General features: G+C 43.2%; 1 protein-coding gene across 4 annotated transcripts in view; it reads right to left on the bottom strand.

Annotated features, from left to right (window-relative positions):
- zmiz1a (zinc finger, MIZ-type containing 1a) overlaps window positions 1-17,804 on the bottom strand; it is a 200,665-nt gene extending 182,861 nt beyond the window's left edge. For all 4 annotated transcript variants that reach the window (XM_060925958.1, XM_060925961.1, XM_060925960.1 and 1 more), the window contains exon 1: window positions 17,481-17,804. The gene's annotated coding sequence lies outside the window, so the exon portion shown is untranslated. The remainder of the gene's footprint in view (window positions 1-17,480) is intronic.
- Window positions 17,805-18,353: the final 549 nt, after the last annotated feature.

Here is an 18,353-nt window from a genome sequence, read left to right on the forward strand (position 1 = left end):
ATTCAAGACGTCAAAAAGAGATTTACAAATCACTTGTAATGTAGTTGAGAATTTATCTTCATAAGAAACACTGTGGCAGCTCCAAAGCCAATAGTCTGGAATTGAGGTTTCGACTTGGCGCGCGTCACGCAGCACTTCTGTTCGACGTGCTCTTGTGAGAAATTCCTCCGCTCTGTTTTACACTCCAAAGTCTTCACTGGACAATGAACCAGGGAACATCACACCTCCACAATTAGTAACGTCACACCACACGCTATATATATTTCCTCATTTTAATGAAGTAAGCCACAGCAGCCAGTTCAATGCAGCACCAATGTCACATTTTAAGCTATTTTGACTTTATCATTACAGAATAACTGGCCTTGTTTTTATCCATTTAAACCATTCATGCACAGTGTCAAACAAAATCAATGTTTTTTTAACGTCTATCATAGCTGGGGCTTTGAGCAGTCATTATCAGTATGTTATTAGTAAGACTGTGTGCTTAAAAGTCAGGAAAATAAATACTGCCTCAGGGGAGATGAAAATGCATCTGTGACTTTCCAAACATAAGGAGATTTAGATTCAGGGTGTTATCGTTTCCCTCTTTAAATGTTCAGCACAAATGAATTACACGATGTGCAACTGGATATAAAATGGAATAAACCAAAAAGCGTGTGCTCCAGAGGAAATCGTTTTTCCATGCACAACCCACCAAGTCACGATCGGTTTCAAATCGGACAAATTTCTCACTGGCATTTGCATCCTGCCTGTGGTGAACTATAGGCGGCAACATGTGAAAAAAAAAAAATCAATGATTCGCTTCCAAAACTAAACTGAAACACGGAGTTTAATCTCGCTGTGTCCACTGCTGTGCGTCGGTGAACATCAACACGGGGTGATAAATGTCTGGTGCAGTGCATGATGCCAGGCACGAGTGACACAGGAGAGGCGAGAGGAGCTCTCAGATGTTATCAGACAACAAACAAGGCAGATCTTCAAGACGTGATGTACTTTGTCATGTTTTCTGACAGTCAAGAACCAGTCTGGTGAGGAAAATCACACTCTTGACAGTTACCCCAAAGCAGGAACAAATTACCTGCGTGTTATTTAACGCTAAACTGGATTAGTATCTAATGACTAATCTAACTGCTGCATAATTATAAAGAAAATAATTGGTGTGATTTAGTGATTAGTCCTGTCGCAAACTAAGTAAAAAAAAAAAACATCACAATTAGTACATTCATAAAATGATGGCAAAAAAGTAAACAAAAGCACTGCTAATTACTAGTACTGCCAGGAATGTTAACGCTAATAATATCTTTATCAAAGACAAAAAAAAGAAGAAGAAGAGGCAAACAAAAATATAATTGCTCAGAAGAGCAACAACTCCCTCCTTAAATGAAATAAAAAGGCTTTTAGCCATCGTAATGATTTACAAAGTGACGAGTCAAACAGATTTACAGCGACAGCCTGAAAGGAACCCAACACAAATACAATTACTGCTCACGTGACTGCTGCTCCAACCCCCCTCCACACACACGGCAAAATAATAGGAGCCACGCTACACATACAAGCTCAAAGCTTCTCCGAATCCTTAAAGGAAATTAAAAAAACAATAATAAAAATAATAATACGAACCAGAGACAGGGAATGCTACTTGTTAAAGTTCATTTTAGCGATAGACCCTTGCAGCAGTGCTGAGTGAATCTGGAAGGTTTTACAGAAATCCAGTCACTCTCGTTGCTCAATATGTGTTGAGCTGATGGAGCATGGCCAGAAGGCAGTCACGTGTGCTAATTCTTTAGACACCAGCTGCAGCTAACAACACAGGCTACGCCGCCTCATTAAAAGGGTCAACACACAACAAAACAGTTATTCCTTTACCTAAATAAACCTTTTTTTTTTATTTTGATATCGAGACGAGTACAGTAATTGACCTTGAGGGATAAAAACAGCACCTACTCATTTGTTGTTCGTTTGTGAGCAATTTTTCTTAAGCTACACACAGATTTCGAAAGCAAGAACATCACAGGGGGAAAGTCAAAAATCAATGACTTGAAGAAAAGCAACGAGGATTAAAATTATAACGTTCTTTCTGTCTTTCAGATGATATTTTTGTGCGGACGGTTTTGATAGAAAGGGTGCTTATCTTGCGCAGGCAGACTAATTTGTTGCTAATTAATAATCATAAAATGATATAATTATTGTACGTTATAAACAAGTTTTTTTTTTTAAGAAATTAGCTTTGCTGATTTCTTAATTAAGTACGTTGCTGATGTGATTGAAAAAAACCATTAGAATAGTCTAAAATAAATAACCATACAAGCCTCTCTCTTTGTCAGCACTGCTTTCATGCTAATTAATAGCAAAGTAGACTCATGCGCTGCGGCCCCCGTGAACATCTATTCCACCAGCTTTAGTTGGCCTACTTCAACACGAATAAACATGCGGGCTTGCCTGCTGGGGTTGTCAATGGCAGTGGCGTGACGCAGGCTCATGGTTCACCCCCTTCCTTGAAAGCAGACCTACAAAAAATGTTTGCGTGGGGTGTTGGCAGCTATTTGGGTGGGAATTCTCAACCGGTACAAGCCCTGAGGGCAAGCCAGATTGAGTTTCCCCATTCCGGTGTTCCAAAGTCAAAAGAATTGCACTGAAAATCAGAAAGACAACCATGCACCCAAAGTCTCATGAGCCAGTACAGGGCTGGACGAAGCGATCTGGCTTCAATAACATTCAATTAGATCATTTAGATGTCCGCTATGAAAAAAGGCACTTTGCTTTTCCATAATCAGGACCGTAAGCAGAAAGAGAATCTGACTGTTATTTGTGATCAGGCTGTTTCTCATCCGTCGGCCACAGTGTAAATTTGAGCTGGCATGTGTCATGTGTCCCTTGTGACCACTTACTGTAGATGCAAAGTCAGTACACACACCCAACACACACACACACACACACACACACACACACTGCCATCAGCTCACTCACCAACACAACTGGAAAAGCTTCTCAATTCAGCCTTGAGCAGAGAGAGAAAGCCTGAATAAATGCATCCACACACTTTCCAAAGCTCACTGACGAATGCAACAGCATGAGGGTGAAACACAGAGTTGTGACACCTTAGTAGTAAACTTTCTTGCAGATATAATAGCAAAGAGAATATTTACACTATAAAAATAATTATTAAAGATCTACTAGTTTCGAGGTCGTTAAAAACAAGGCTACTAACAAATACTTGGTGTAACAACGCATATTTTTTTAACACACACCCGGGGTAATTACAGCACTTCTGCTCAATATGAGTGTTTTAAACTTTTTCAGACATTAACGTTTTTAAATACACTCATGCGGTGCTGGTACACAGAACCAAACCAATTATTATTATTTTTTTTATTTAAAAGCCAAACTATTGAGGGTGGCACGGTGGTGTAGTGGTTAGCGCTGTCGCCTCACAGCAAGAAGGTCCGGGTTCAAGCCCCGTGGCCGGCGAGGGCCTTTCTGTGTGGAGTTTGCATGTTGCCCACGGGTGCTCCGGTTTCCCCCACAGTCCAAAGACATGCAGGTTAGGTTAACTGGTGACTCTAAATTGACCGTAGGTGTGAATGTGAGTGTGAATGGTTGTCTGTGTCTATGTGTCAGCCCTGTGATGACCTGGCGACTTGTCCAGGGTGTACCCCGCCTTTCGCCCGTAGTCAGCTGGGATAGGCTCCAGCTTGCCTGTGACCCTGTAGAAGGATAAAGCGGCTAGAGATAATGAGATGAGATGAGCCAAACTATTGCACAATCACCACAAGGATATCACAAGAGTCAGTGATTACACAATGGGACTTGTTTTTATTGCAAGAACCTGCGTGTTCTGTGCACGTACATGCTCAAAATAAGGTTTATTAGCATTATTATGCGCAATGCAACTCCTATTTGTTTACAATCGACAGTAAAACGGTTTGTTTCCTTCTTTGGAAACTGATTCATAGTTACAGTCTTCGATGTTATCAGCAATCATTTTCAAAGCCTCATGCAAATGCGAAAGTTTTAATTTAACGGTTGTCATAAAAGTATTTGATTTGCCCCATCATGGTTCTTGGTGGGCGACACGGTGGTGTAGTGGTTAGCGCTGTCGCCTCACAGCAAGAAGGTCCGGGTTCGAGCCCTGTGGCTGGCGAGGGCCTTTCTGTATGGAGTTTGCATGTTCTCCCTGTTTCCGCATGGGTTTCCTCCGGGTGCTCCGGTTTCCCCCACAGTCCAAAGACATGCAGGTTAGGTTAACTGGTGACTCTAAATTGACCGTAGGTGTGAATGTGAGTGTGAATGGTTGTCTGTATCTATGTGTCAGCCCTGTGATGACCTGGCGACTTGTCCAGGGTGTACCCCGCCTCTCGCTCGTAGTCAGCTGGGATAGGCTCCAGCTTGCCTGCGACCCTGTAGAACAGGATAAAGCGGCCACAGATAATGAGATGAGATGGTTCTTGGTTCCACGCGAGTAGCGTTTGAGTGTTGACTGAAACACCAAAACAAGCAACGACACCTTGTTGGTGGAAAAGGGCTGATAAAAATATTGTATCAAGACTTTTTTTAAGCAACTGCCACTCATAGATACTAAAACTGATTGTATCCTGATGTGAAATCCAGCTTAGATGCGAATCACAGGCTGAGCTGCTCAAACTGGTCGACCATTTTTATCTACTGGTAAATTATTCTCAAGCTTCCTCAATAAATGTTTTAGGTTTTCTAATTGTCGTGTTAAGTTTTGTGTTATATTCTTAAAAAAGAAAACATATATCATGTATCAATACTCCTATTGCAATTGAGAAACCGTTTCCTTTTTACTAGCAGTAACCAGTAAGGAAAGATGGTCTACCAGTTTGAGCACCTCTGACAGTGTTTTAGTAGTTGGTAGCTGATCAGACTAAGCTGGATTTTTCAGCTGGGTAAATATAAATGCACAATCCAAAAAGGTTTTTCAGTATTATGAAGGGCCTCGTCCAACCTTGGTGATCTCTTCACAGCGCTTTGACATGCTTACAGAACATTTTATAATTGATCTAATGGAGCTACTTGAAGACATTTTTTTTTACAATTTGCTCATCTTCCACACAGTGTAGTTCCATAATCTGAACAGGATGTAAATATAGTGGCATTTATAACTACAGTATGTCACAGTTTGACTACAACTGGCATTCAAGAGATGATTGATTGGTATTAATAAACCCAAAGTGTGCCAAGAAAACATTCCCCACACCATTACACCACCTCCACCAGCCTGGACTGTTGACACAAGGCAGCTTGAGTCCATGGATCCATGCTGTTGGTGCCAGATTCTGACCCTACCATCTGTTGCCCCTTTTCCACCAAATCAGTTCCAGGGCTGGTTCGGGGCCAGTGCTTAGTTTGGAACCGGGTTTTCTGTTTCCACTGACAAAGAACTGGCTCTGGGGCCAGAAAAACCGGTTCCAGGCTAGCACCAACTCTCTGCTGGACCAGAGGAAAGAACCGCTTATGTCACCGGGGGGGGGCCAGAGTTGTTAAGACCAGCAACAATAACAAGACCGCGAAAGATCGCCATTTTTAAGCGATGAGAAGCAGCAGCTGTACAAACGCGAAGTCATCCATTATTATTATTGTTGTTGTTGTTGCTGCTGCTTCTTCCGTGTTGTTTTTGCTTTGATATTCGCGCCAAGGTTTAAGTAAATGTAGCGCCGTAACTGACGTATACAGCGACATAACTGACGTATACAGCGACGTAATGACGTGGCTCCGCTTAGCACCGCGAGCTATGGAAAAGCAAACTGGTTCTCAGCTGGCTTGCAAGTTGAACGAGTTGTGAACCAGCACCAGCACTGGCCCCGAACCAGCCCTGGAACTGATTTGGTGGAAAAGGGGTATGTGTGAGGTTCCTCAGACCAGGCTACGTTTTTCCATTCTTCAATCGTGTAGTTTTGGCGAGCTTGTCCCCATTGCACATTCGAGTGTGCAGCCTCAGCTTTCTGTTCTTGGCTGACAGAAGTGGAACCTGATCTGGTCTTCTGCTGTTGTAGCCCATCTGCCTCAAGGTTCTACATGTCGTGCATTCTGAGATGCTTTTCTGCTCACCACAATTGTACAGAGTGGTTGTCTGAGATACCGGAATGGTTCTGTCAGCTCGAACCAGTCTGCCCATTCACCATTGACCTCTCTAAACATCAAGACATTTTCATCTGCAAAGCACCCTCACTAGATGCTTTTTTCTTTATTACAACATTCTGAGTAAATCCTACAGACTGTTGTGTGTGTGAAAATCCCAGGAGATCAACAGTTATAGAAATACTCCAACCGGCCTGTCTGGCACCGACAATCATGTCATGGTCAAAATCACGGCGATAACATTTTTTCCCCATCCTAATGTTTGATGTGAAGCTGCTGGCCATATTTGAATGATTTTGTGCATTACACTTCTGCCACATGATTAGCTGATTATATAACTGCATAAATGTGTAGGTCTACAGATATATAGAAGAAGAAGCCTTTATTTGTCACGTGTACACAAGCACAGTGAAATTCCTCCTCTGCATTTATCCCATCCGAAGCAGTGAAAACACACATGCACACACAAGTGAGCAATGAGCACACACACGTACCCAGAGCAGTGGGCAGCTATGCTACAGCACCCGGGGAGCAGTTGTGGGTTAGGTGCCTTGTTCAAGGGCACTTCAGCCATGATAGAGAGGGAGGGGAAAGTGCTGTTCATTCACTCAACTCTCCTCACAGTTTCCTGCCTGTCCCAGGAATCGAACCGGTGACCCTTTGGGCCCAAGGCTACGTCTCTAACCTTCAGGCCATGGCCTGTAAAGTGCTCTGCGAGTACATGGTACTGTAAAGTACTCTATCTCAAGCACTAAACATGCTTAAATCACTGTATGGCACTGTATGTAGTCAGTGGTTTACAGTTTTATCTGCAAAGAGCTGGTGTGGCTGCAGGCTGTCATTAAAACCAAAGCAGGAGTCACATCTGATTCCACTTGTTTAATCAATTGGTCTCGGCCTTCAAACAACTGATGAGCTGCATCAGGTGTGTGTTCCTGCTTGGCTTGGATAAAAAAAATGAAGTCATGCTGGCGCTTTGCAAACACACCAGCTACGGAGCATAATGTGTATCTATCCTTCCTGCATGGTCTAGGCCGAGTAACCATTTTAGTTTTAGCCACACTTGTCAAACAAACACAGGGAGTGGTCTTGGGTTTGTGGTTTTCCTTGTTTAAATGAACTATGGGGATGGATCCTTTTCAACACATCAAAACTGTTGCCAAGTGTTAGTGTATGCATCTAGGCAGTAGTGTGTTAGTGTACACTAAGAGTGGGCTATAATCACAAAAATATCACGATTCTCAAAGGCATTTCTGTGATGAGACAACATGTACCATGATGTATATGTGTTGCCTTTTTTTTCTTTTTGATCTGTTCGAAGCACTGTCGCCTCACAGCAAGAAGGTCTGGGTTCGAGCCCCGTGGCCGGCGAGGGCCTTTCTGTGTGGAGTTTGCATGTTCTCCCCGTGTCCGTGTGGGTTTCCTCCGGGTGCTCCGGTTTCCCCCACAGTCCAAAGACATGCAGGTTAGGTTAACTGGTGACTCTAAATTGACCGTAGGTGTGAATGTGAGTGTGAATGGTTGTTTGTCTCTATGTGTCAGCCCTGTGATGACCTGGCGACTTGTCCAGGGTGTACCCCGCCTTTCGCCCGTAGTCAGCTGGGATAGGCTCCAGCTTGCCTGCGACCCTGTAGAACAGGATAAGTGGCCACAGATAATGGATAGATGGATAGATGGATCTGTTCGATGATACTTTATTTAATGGCTCCAAAAACGTAGATATATTTACTTTTAATCTTTAAAAAAATCATTATTTTATTTAAAATGAAAAAAAACCCCATAAATCTATAAATCTGTAAAAATGAACATTTCACAATTTTCGAGATTAAGGACAAATTTTAACATCAGCTGCTTTGGGTCAGTTTGTGACTATTACAAAAAAATTACAGAAATTTAATTAAAAAAAAAAAAAAATCAATAATATTATCAAAAAAATATATCATATTTATCTCAAAAACTGTACTGTGACATAATTCATCAATATTATAAAATATATATTTCAATATCATCATCATATCGTCCAGACGTTTCAACGATACACGATATTTAGACAACCAATAAATCGGTCATGTTACTGTGAAGAACTGAGTTTAGTGATTATTTAATGTCTTATAAACATGATTCGGACTTAAAATAAGGGAACGGGAAAAAAAATCCATACAAAATTCTAACATTTTACAATTTTCAGAGATTCGGTACAAACTAATTTGTAATCGTTATCAGAAATGTTTCACACTGCGTGGATACTGACGTACAAAATGCGAATTTGCAATAACCAGCAGCTACGGTTTAAAATTAAAAACTGGTGTTTAATGTATGTGTGTTTTGTGCGTGCTCCTACCTCTATGATATGGCGTACATTTGAATATCTGTGGTGATTTATGCAGACTGTGGTCTGTGCTTCTCAAAAAACACAAGCAGTCGCATTCAGATTGGGAACGAGCACGGCACAGTGGCTCTCTCCTCTGTCACTGAGTGACAATCAGGTATCTGTTTGCCGTATGAAAAGGAATACAGAAAGCATGCACTAAGACTGGAGCCACTGTTAAGAGGGGATGAGCGAGACGGAGACGAGCCCAATGGAACACTGGCCTGGTGATAAATACTAAAGCAAAAACTGGTTTAAAATACTTGAAGTCTTGAAAACCTGTTTTAATGTGGCTAAGCAGATATGTCACTCCTTTTCATTTGTATGAATAAACACTGAAAACCAGAGGATCACAAAATGCATTCGGCATTAGATCAGCCCACGGCTGCACTTCAGCTCAGCAAAAACTGCTTTGCCAGACATTCCGTTTTAGAATATTTTCACACTGAGGGTCCAAATGTGGCTCTTTATCTAAAAAGCCCAGGCTGAAAAATGAAAAGACATGAGCTTATAAGAGTGTGAAGTAGTACAGTTGCACTGGGAGCATGAAGGAGAGGGGAGGGAACCAAGTGGGCACCGAAAGCCAGGCTTACAGGACAGTTATTAACAACTGCATGATCCTGCACTTACCTGGGAAGTGGTGCTTGCAATTACATGTCAGTTTGGTCATACACACACACACACACACACACACACACACACACACACACATTTACCTCTCTCGATTCATTATGCTGTATCTGTTGCTGAGACTGCACCAGGAATCCATGAATATGTCTCAGTTGCTTACGGCTGTCACCTCACGAGCTCTGCATTGAACCTGTCATGCATGAAATGCATTTGTGCAGCAAGATTTCTGTTCTCAGATAAAATAAGCTTTTGCTTTCCTTTTTAGGGGGGAACTTAAAAGCCAGTAGTAATAGCAGAAATGGTTTTGTACTGGATGTGGTCTGAATTCCATTTACTAGAATTCATTTGTCAGCTTTATGTGACACCTTAGCCCTGTGATAACCTGGCGACTTGTCCAGGGTGTACCCCGCCTCTCGCCCATAGTCAGCCGGGACAGGCTCCAGCTTGCCCGCGACCCTGTAGAGCAGGATAAGCGGCTACAGATAATGGATGGATGGATGGATGGATGGATGGACGTGACACCTTGTGGCTGCTTTCCTCTCAGCTTTCATTTTGTTCACCTTGCTAAAATGCCACAGTGTCGAGGTAGATGTTATGATGCAAGTCGTCAAAATCTGGACGAACGTTCTTAGTCAATTCTGCTTAATTTGCTTTGTCAGAGAGGAGAAAAGTATGTATCCTTTGAAGCCATGCTGAATGTAATTGGACCTCCCTCCTAGTGTGTCAGCCATCACTCTTGGTGATGGAGAAAACCTCCTCACACACCGACACGGCTCACACAAAGTGGCGCGCTCGAGGCTTTCCATATGTTCATATACAAAGCAACATTTCTGTATATTAAATGAAAGGAGTTATGTTTCGCAGGTGTTGCTTTCTGAGTACTGTGTGAATGGAAACATGTAAATGTAAGTGACCAGAAAAAGAAAAGAAAAAAAAAAAAAACAGGTGCTATTTTCACCTAGAATTTCACATTTGCACAGCCTCTAGGGAGAGACATTACAAGCCAGTCATACATGGTTTCCTCTAGAGCTGAAAATATGTGGAAGAATTTCAATTCCTTCTTCCTTCCAAACATTAATGGGGTGGATGATGCCACCGTTAAATAGATTCCGGAAAGCCTGCAAGGTTTTTCAACCATCTCTAATCCCACAGAAGGACATTCAACTTTGCCCATCACTGTCCTTAAGTAGTCAAGCTTTTCACACATGAAACTTTAACCATCCAAAAAAAAAAGAAAGACAGAAAGAAAAAAAAAAAACCTTGACTAGTCACTTGACTACAGTAGACTTCATTCGGAATAACTCGCCAGTTAAAATTGTTATCTCTGGAAAAAAAAAGGATAGAAAACTGGGGATAGGAACACAAACCTCTTAATGACAACACTCGGTAATCAAATTACAGCAACCGTCTCGAAGTAAATTCCACATTTAATTCTTATCTGTTACTTCTTTCTTATGAATGTTTTCATAATGATTTTTTTCCTCAGGTGATTAAAAACAACACCCATGATCTCGACACATCTTTATAAACATATTAGTTCAGTACAACGGTATGCGTTAAGGAACTATAACTCATAAAACTGGACAGCCACAAAAGATTTAGTAACCGGTATTATTTTCTTAACACCTGTGTTTCAAGTGCTCAGGTGTTTCTCAGCGAGAGATTATATTATGCAATCAAGAGCAATCGACATTATACATAACACTATCGGCGGCGGCTCTGTAGCTCTCTAAATGAAGAGCTAGTCTAAATCAATCCTCCCAGAAGACAGCGCTTGCCTAAAATACAGCATTTGATTTTCCTGTGCCTGATCTCCAACTCACAGCTGTCTATTAAGTGAACATGAATGGAGCAGCAGGGCAAACGGCTTGACACAGAGAACATGGCTCAATGAATTTGTCATAGTCAAAAGGAAACCGTTTGAGCGCAATACGTTTGCTTTACTCGGGACCGATTTGCAAGACACACAGCAGTTAGAGGAACGCGCAGGGAGCGAGCCCAAAAACGAAAAGTAATTGCTTGTAATCAGATGAAAATTTGACTGCGGAAGAACATTTTGCCCCGGCTTCCAAAGTGCAAGCTCCAATATTGAGCGAGAGTAGCTGGGTGTCATTTAGGATTCAAGATTCTTGCTCTTTTGCTGACAGAAACGGGATACATTCACTGTGACATCTTCCACGTTCATTTTTCAAAGAACGTCAAATCAAACATGCATGAGCTCATGACAGCGTGGGTTTGGAAGTCTCTATCTGAGGGCAAAGCACTCAGAGTGGCACAAGCTAGCTAATGCTGGGCCCATCGCAGCCTCAAGCTTGTGCGGTCATATTGTCAGGCTGACAGCTGGAGGCCGCCGACAACAACACATTCTTATGGGGACACGAACTCTCTTTTGATCGAATGCAAAAGAAGGAGCTCCTGTCCCTTTTGGCTTCAGCAAAGCAATAAACTGTCAGCGGACATCAAAGGAATCAAGAGCTGCTGATGCATTTAAACCCGCTGTTTAAAAGAACTGTGCTTTACAAGGTGAAAATATTTAAAGTGATAGAAGCCTCAAGAATAAAACATTTTTAAAAATAGTGTTGAAAAGTTTCCTGTTCTCTTATTTATTTGTTTATTTACTTATCCATAACCGCTTATCCTGTACAGGGTCGCGGGCAAGCTGGAGCCTATCCCAGCTGACTATAGGCGAGAGGCGGGGTACACCCTGGACAAGTCGCCAGGTTATCGCAGGGCTGACACAGAGACACAGACAACCATTCACGCTCACATTCACACCTACGGTCAATCTTGAGCCACCAATTAGCCTAACCTGCATGTCTTTGGACTGTGGGGGAAACCGGAGCACCCGGAGGAAACCCACGCGGACACGGGGAGAACATGCAAACTCCACACAGAAAGGCCCTCGCCGGCCACTGGGCTTGAACCCAGACCCTTCTTGCTGTGAGGTGATAGGGCTAACCACTACACCACCGTGCCACCTATTTATTTATTTGTTTGTTTGTTTGTTTGTTTATTACACAGCAATAAAAAGCGCTTCTTCATTGTTATAGAAATCTCACGAGTGAAATAGTTACTGGGTTATAAAGTGCGTCTGACGTCACTTGTCAATAGGAGTGAAAACTGCTGAACACATCCCCTGTGGCGTACATTCAAACAGACACAAAGTCTGACTTATGCTCGAGAGTGGGTGTGTGCAGCTGGTGACGAGTAGGATGTTCTACTCTGCGATGGATAAACACGAGCCAAGTATTTCACAACTCCTGACAATAGTGCACTAACAGTTAAATGCCAACCTGTCAAAACAGTGATTAGTGTTCACGCAGTTTTAAAGGACTAGCAGGTCTCTTGTGACTACAGGCAATAAGGCATTAAAATAACACTTAACATGAGTTAAAGAAGAAGGCAACATGTTTAACCCTACTTTTGACAATAAATCAGCAACAGACATGGTGTCGTCCAACTCTCAGATGACGTTTATATTTCTTTTGTTTTTGTCATACTTGCTTGTTTAAAGCTAGACTGCTTTTCAGATTTTTCAAGTGTAGGTCATAAAAAGAATTTTCCCTGACACCCAATTACTTCTGTTTAAAGGACTGAAAGCTACTGAATTCAAAATCACAGACTTCCTTTTTTTTCATAGAACAATTTAGAGCCACGTGGCCCTCAATTCTCCACTATTTTTTCCTGCTTCACCGTGACCCAATTCAAGATACTATGTCATGTATCACGTGGTGGGCTTTCCCCGTTTGCACAAGGCATTGTGGGATACAAATTTGAAACAGGAGAGGGAAATAGAGGACGTGAGTGTGCGAATGAAACGTGAAAGACTGACTACAGTAACGGAAAGCGAGAAGAAAAGACGTTATGTTGCGAAGGAAAGGAAACGCAGGACCAAACTAATAAATATCGGTGGTCAGCGAGCACCTCGGTGTGATCAGCTGTTCGTTTAGCGACAGAATGATGTAACTGTCGGTGCACAGTCAAAGGTAAACCTGTAGATGGCAGTAATGCAACACTGGATGCCAGCTGCCGTAAAACCCAAAAGAAGAAGGAAAAGAAGAAGGTAAATCTGCGCATGCGCACACGGACTTCCTCTGTCTGCTTGACTGCGAAAAGCGAGCGATTTCATGCGTATTATTTGCTCGGAAATCCTCTCAAATTAAATAACTTCCCAGCCACAGAATGGCCTGATTTTGTTTTGTTTTGTTGAGATATTACAGGAATAAACATATATCACAATGACCAAATTTCAAAGGGAACTAAATTTCGCCAATTTTATGAAGTCGAAAGGCCGTCTAGCTTTAAAGGAAACTTGATTTTGCTCCTTTGTGGATGTCTCAGGCACGTGTTTGTTTGGCAATTACTATGTAATTACTGATTACTGTACTAATCTAAACTTTCAACAAGATGTCTAAACCAGTGGTTCTCAAAGTGGGTTCCAGAAAGCCCCAGGCGTTGTCATTTTATTTTGTTTGCTATTTTGTAACAGTGGTGAAAATCACAATGTAATTAAAAGTTATAAAACTTATTACTGAATTTCTATAGTGATTAGCCAATTTGACTGGTCACTTTAGATGAAAGCGTTTAATCCAAACCTCAGTAACTCAAAAACAAACAGGCTCGAATTATGTTCAACTTCGAAGTAACGTGTTCTGCTGGTGTCCAATAAACAGCTCAGACAATGTGTACTGTACACAATGAATTCAGGACACAAATATCTGAATTGTTGGATTGGGCTCATTAAGAAAAATCTGTGCTCTAGGGGTTCAAGGAATTTATTTTAGTTAAAGCTCTTCCTGGCTACAAAAGGTTGGAGAACCCCTTCTCTCCGGCTTTCGATTGTTTGAGATCCTGCATAAAACTACTTTTTTCATCACTACTCTCCCACTCAAATGAGCAAAGAAAACTGACCAATAAAATGCCAATGTAATGTTATCCTGTACAACACACTTAGCAGCTATATATAATCTTATTCAACAATCACTATCACATAGCATGCTCCTTTAGCTTGAGTCCAAATCTGCAATCTCAAACTCCTTTTTAACCTGTACCCTTAAACTGGAATGGCGCGACTGTGATGGCAGCGATATGGTAAAGCTGATCCTCGACCTGAGGCCCCTGTCTGCCGAAGTGACATAAAGTAAACTCTCCTATACACATTCTCTGTTCCTGACTCACGCACGTTCACAGACATGCGCACTTCAGATTTCCCAGGAGTTTTGAAATACAAGCTGACAGAGACAGCATGAGAAAGATTTTGAAAGCAGTTTTTTAAGAACCAGTCTGGACTCTCGAAAACATCTTCTGTGGCTGTAAGAACACAAATACAGATGACTCGAACTTCATACAGTCCCTGGATGAAGACGAAAGGTGCAACCTAAGATCCGTATGACAACTAATTACCTTTCACCTTTGCACCAAAGACAAAGTGAAGTAAAGAGAAGCTTGTACATTATCAGTATCCACACAGTCATGTAAACATTGCCTCAGATTGTAGAGTGCTTTAGAAGTAGCCAGGCTATTTTCTGGTACTGATGGTGGACAGTTTACTGTTCTGGGTGAAAAATAAAGTGTTCTGGATGAAAAATAATACTCTGAAACAGTAGAGACAGACATTGCTCAGAGCTGACAGGGGCTTCTGGGTGGTTATATGATATATAATATCGGTACTGTGCATTACAACAGCATTTTTATTTGATCTATGTGAACATGATGGCTGTTTTATTAGTTCGAGTTACTGGATCTGACTGGACTTCAGGAATTGAATGAAGTTGCTTTTGGCTAACAATAGTGCACCTCGCTCAACCTTGCCCTTTCATGCCTTGCTGGTGAAAGTCATGTTTCCCTAAATTCCCACAGAAAGGCACTAACAAGGGAGGAAGGGGCCGCTCTTTCCTCCTCACTGATAGATACATAGATTCTTTATTGTCATTGCACATTACTATACAACGAAACACTGTTTCAGGGCTCAGATCACAGCAGCATATCAATAAATAAATAAATAAATAAATAATAGACATAACCTTTTAAAAAGCAGCATATTTGGCATATAAAGTTAAAGTCCTTCCCGCACCGAGTGGCACCGATCTCCATTTCCACAGCCCTCGGCCTCTCACATAGCTAGGGTTACAGTGGGGGGCTAGTCCTCTGGTAACCGCAAGAGTTTAACTTCCCACTCGCATCTGTATCGCAGCGTGCCTTGCCAGATGGTAGTAGGTACCATTTTTATGGTCTTTGGTATGACCCGACCGTGAATAGAACTCACGATCTCCCGATCAAGAGGCGGACACGCTGCCACTAGGCCACTAGCCGGTTTATAAGCAGCAGTATAAATTGCAGTACGTGATTATACAACGTAACCAAACACAGTAAGGGCGGCATGGTGGTGTAGTGGTTAGCACGGTCGCCTCACAGCAAGAAGGTTCTGGGTTCAAGCTCAGCGAGGGCCTTTTTGTGTAGAGTTTGCATGTTGCCTGCGTGGGTTTCCTCCGGGTGCTCTGGTTTCCTCCACAGTCCAAAGACATGCGGTTAGGTTAATATGGGACGGCCTTGGGTTGAGGTGCCCTTGAGCGAGGCACCTAACTCCCAACTGCTCCCCGGACACTGTTAGCATGGCTGCTTACTGCTCTGGGTATGTGTCTGTGTTCACTGCTTCAGATGGGTTAAATGCAGACAGGAATGATGGATAAAGTTGTGCTTTCTTTCTTTCTTTCTTTCTTCCTCACTAACAAGGGAGGAAGGGGCTGCTCTTTCCTCCTCACTGATAGATTACTGTCATTGCACATTACTATACAACAAAACACTGTTTGAGGGCTCAGATCACAGCAGCATATCATCTCATCTCATTATCTCTAGCCGCTTTATCCTGTTCTACAGGGTTGCAGGTAAGCTGGAGCCTATCCCAGCTGACTACGGGCGAAAGGCGGGGTACACCCTGGACAAGTCACACACCAGGTCATCACAGGGCTGACACATAGACACGCACAACCATTCACACTCACATTCACACCTACGGTCAATTTAGAGTCACCAGTTAACCTAACCTGCATGTCTTTGGACTGTGGGGGAAACCGGAGCACCCGGAGGAAACCTACACGGACACGGGGAGAACATGCAAACTCCACACAGAAAGGCCCTCGGGGCTTGAACCCGGACCTTCTTGCTACACCACCGTGCCGCCCAGCAGCATATCATCTCATCTCATCTCATTATCTCTAGCTGCTTTATCCTGTTCTACAGGGTCGCAGGCAAGCTGGAGCCTATCCCAGCTGACTACGGGTGAAAGGCGGGGTACACCCTGGACAAGTCACCAGGTCATCCAGGGCTGACACACAACCATTCACACTCACATTCACACCTACGGTCAATTTAGAGTCACCAGTTAACCTAACCTGCATGTCTTTGGACTGTGGGGGAAACCGGAGCACCCGGAGGAAACCCATACTCGGGGCTCGAACCCGGACCTTCTTGCTACACCACCGTGCCGCCCAGCAGCATATCAATAAAATAGAATAAATAAATAAATATTTATTTAGTCCAATATATAGTCCAAGTCTGGATCAGGCCTCCAGCAGAGCTTTTACTGCTGAAGCTCAGCTCGGATCTGATCTGATCTGATCTGATCCTCCTCTGTCTATCCATCAATCAGCTCGGCGGTGCAGCTACAAAACATGCAACTTCATCTCGCCTGCATCAAATAAAGCCGCTTTCTGTTCGGAGGGCAACACCGTGCTGGTCCCGGAGCGCGCGCTGCTCTGCGCTGCGCGGGGACTGACCCGCTGCAACAAACAGCACATTTACTGCATGCACGTGCTTTAAAGCAGAAGCGCTGTGTGATAGAAGCGCTCAGTGCGTCACCGTCATGCAGCGCGCGGAGCTTACACTCACTCACTCACTCACTCAGTCCTGCCGGGATGCCGAGCAGCTACACATACTACACTTACGCCCGGCCCGTGACAGTGGGAGTCCGTCTGTCGAATCTGCAAACAACAATAACAACAACAAAACAAAGCAACACAGCTTAAACAGACAGAAAAGCGGACTGCTGCTGCTGCTGCTGCTGCTGCTGAGGATCTCATCAGGCTGCGTCTCACTGAGCAGCACAAAAGCCAAATTCCGCGTTGCTTATATTCACAGGGAGAATATCCCTCGATCACCTCGCGCGCGCCCTCACACTCACATCCCGGAGGCCGGGAAACAAACACAACAACACACAAACAAACAAACAAACAAACAAGCACAAGCCATGATTCAAAAGCTACACTTGAGCGATCCTTTCAGCCTCCACTCTATTGTTAGCTGAGGTCGGCGCTAGCTTTACAGGCTACATTCAAATGCAATGCACACAAAAAAGCTGGAGGTGCGAAAACAGCTCGCAACTTACTTTCAGCTCTGATCCGAGCGCAAACCCCTCTGCGCCTCAGCCCGAGCAGCGCAGGCTAGACTATCGTTTCTTGTTTTCCGTCTCCTCTGCAAAAACAGTCAGGAAAAACGCGCAGAAGGATTTCACCGGAGTGCGACTCTGCCTGAATCAACTAGCGTAGAGCACGGCAAGTTGAAGTGTCAAATTACACGGGCTATTCTATTACCACAGCCAAGCGTGGCGGCTGCTAACAAAACGCGTCCCAGACTGCTCTCCATAAGGACACTGATCACACTGACGCTGCCTCATTGATCCTGCCCGACTTCCGCTCTCCTGTTTTTGCGTTTCTAATCGCCCATTCAGCACGCCTTCCTCCTCCTCCTCCTCCTCCTCCTCCTATTATTATATTATTATTATTACTATTATTATTATGTATTATTATTATTATTATAAACGTTTGGTGGAATAACAAAAGAAAACAGCGCACGCGCGCCTCACAGGCTCTCACTTTTTTTTTTTTTTTTGGTATTGTTTTGCTTGGCGCGTGCCAGGCATCATCAATTAATCCAGATCTTCAAAGTGTAAAGATTAGCCCGTGTATAAGAGCTGAACTGATTGTCCATGGCCACGTGACTCATATTTACCGTGTCGTAGAACAAGAACGAGAACAAGAAGTGACGTGATTACTATTAGACCGATGACACATTTTATTCTGGTGTAACATTATAGTGTTACAGCAGCAATCGACTCGCGTGCGTAATCCCCCTACTGAGTTTCCTCGAAAAGGCAGAGGACAGGAGAGAGAGAGAGAGAGAGAGAGAGAGAAGGAGAGGAGGAGGAGGAGAAATGCCTGCTTCCGTATTTTGCGAGTCGCCGGCTCTGTGCGATTGAAAG

The sequence above is a fragment of the Neoarius graeffei genome, chromosome 7, assembly GCF_027579695.1.
Source record: "Neoarius graeffei isolate fNeoGra1 chromosome 7, fNeoGra1.pri, whole genome shotgun sequence".
Taxonomy (NCBI): domain Eukaryota; kingdom Metazoa; phylum Chordata; class Actinopteri; order Siluriformes; family Ariidae; genus Neoarius; species Neoarius graeffei.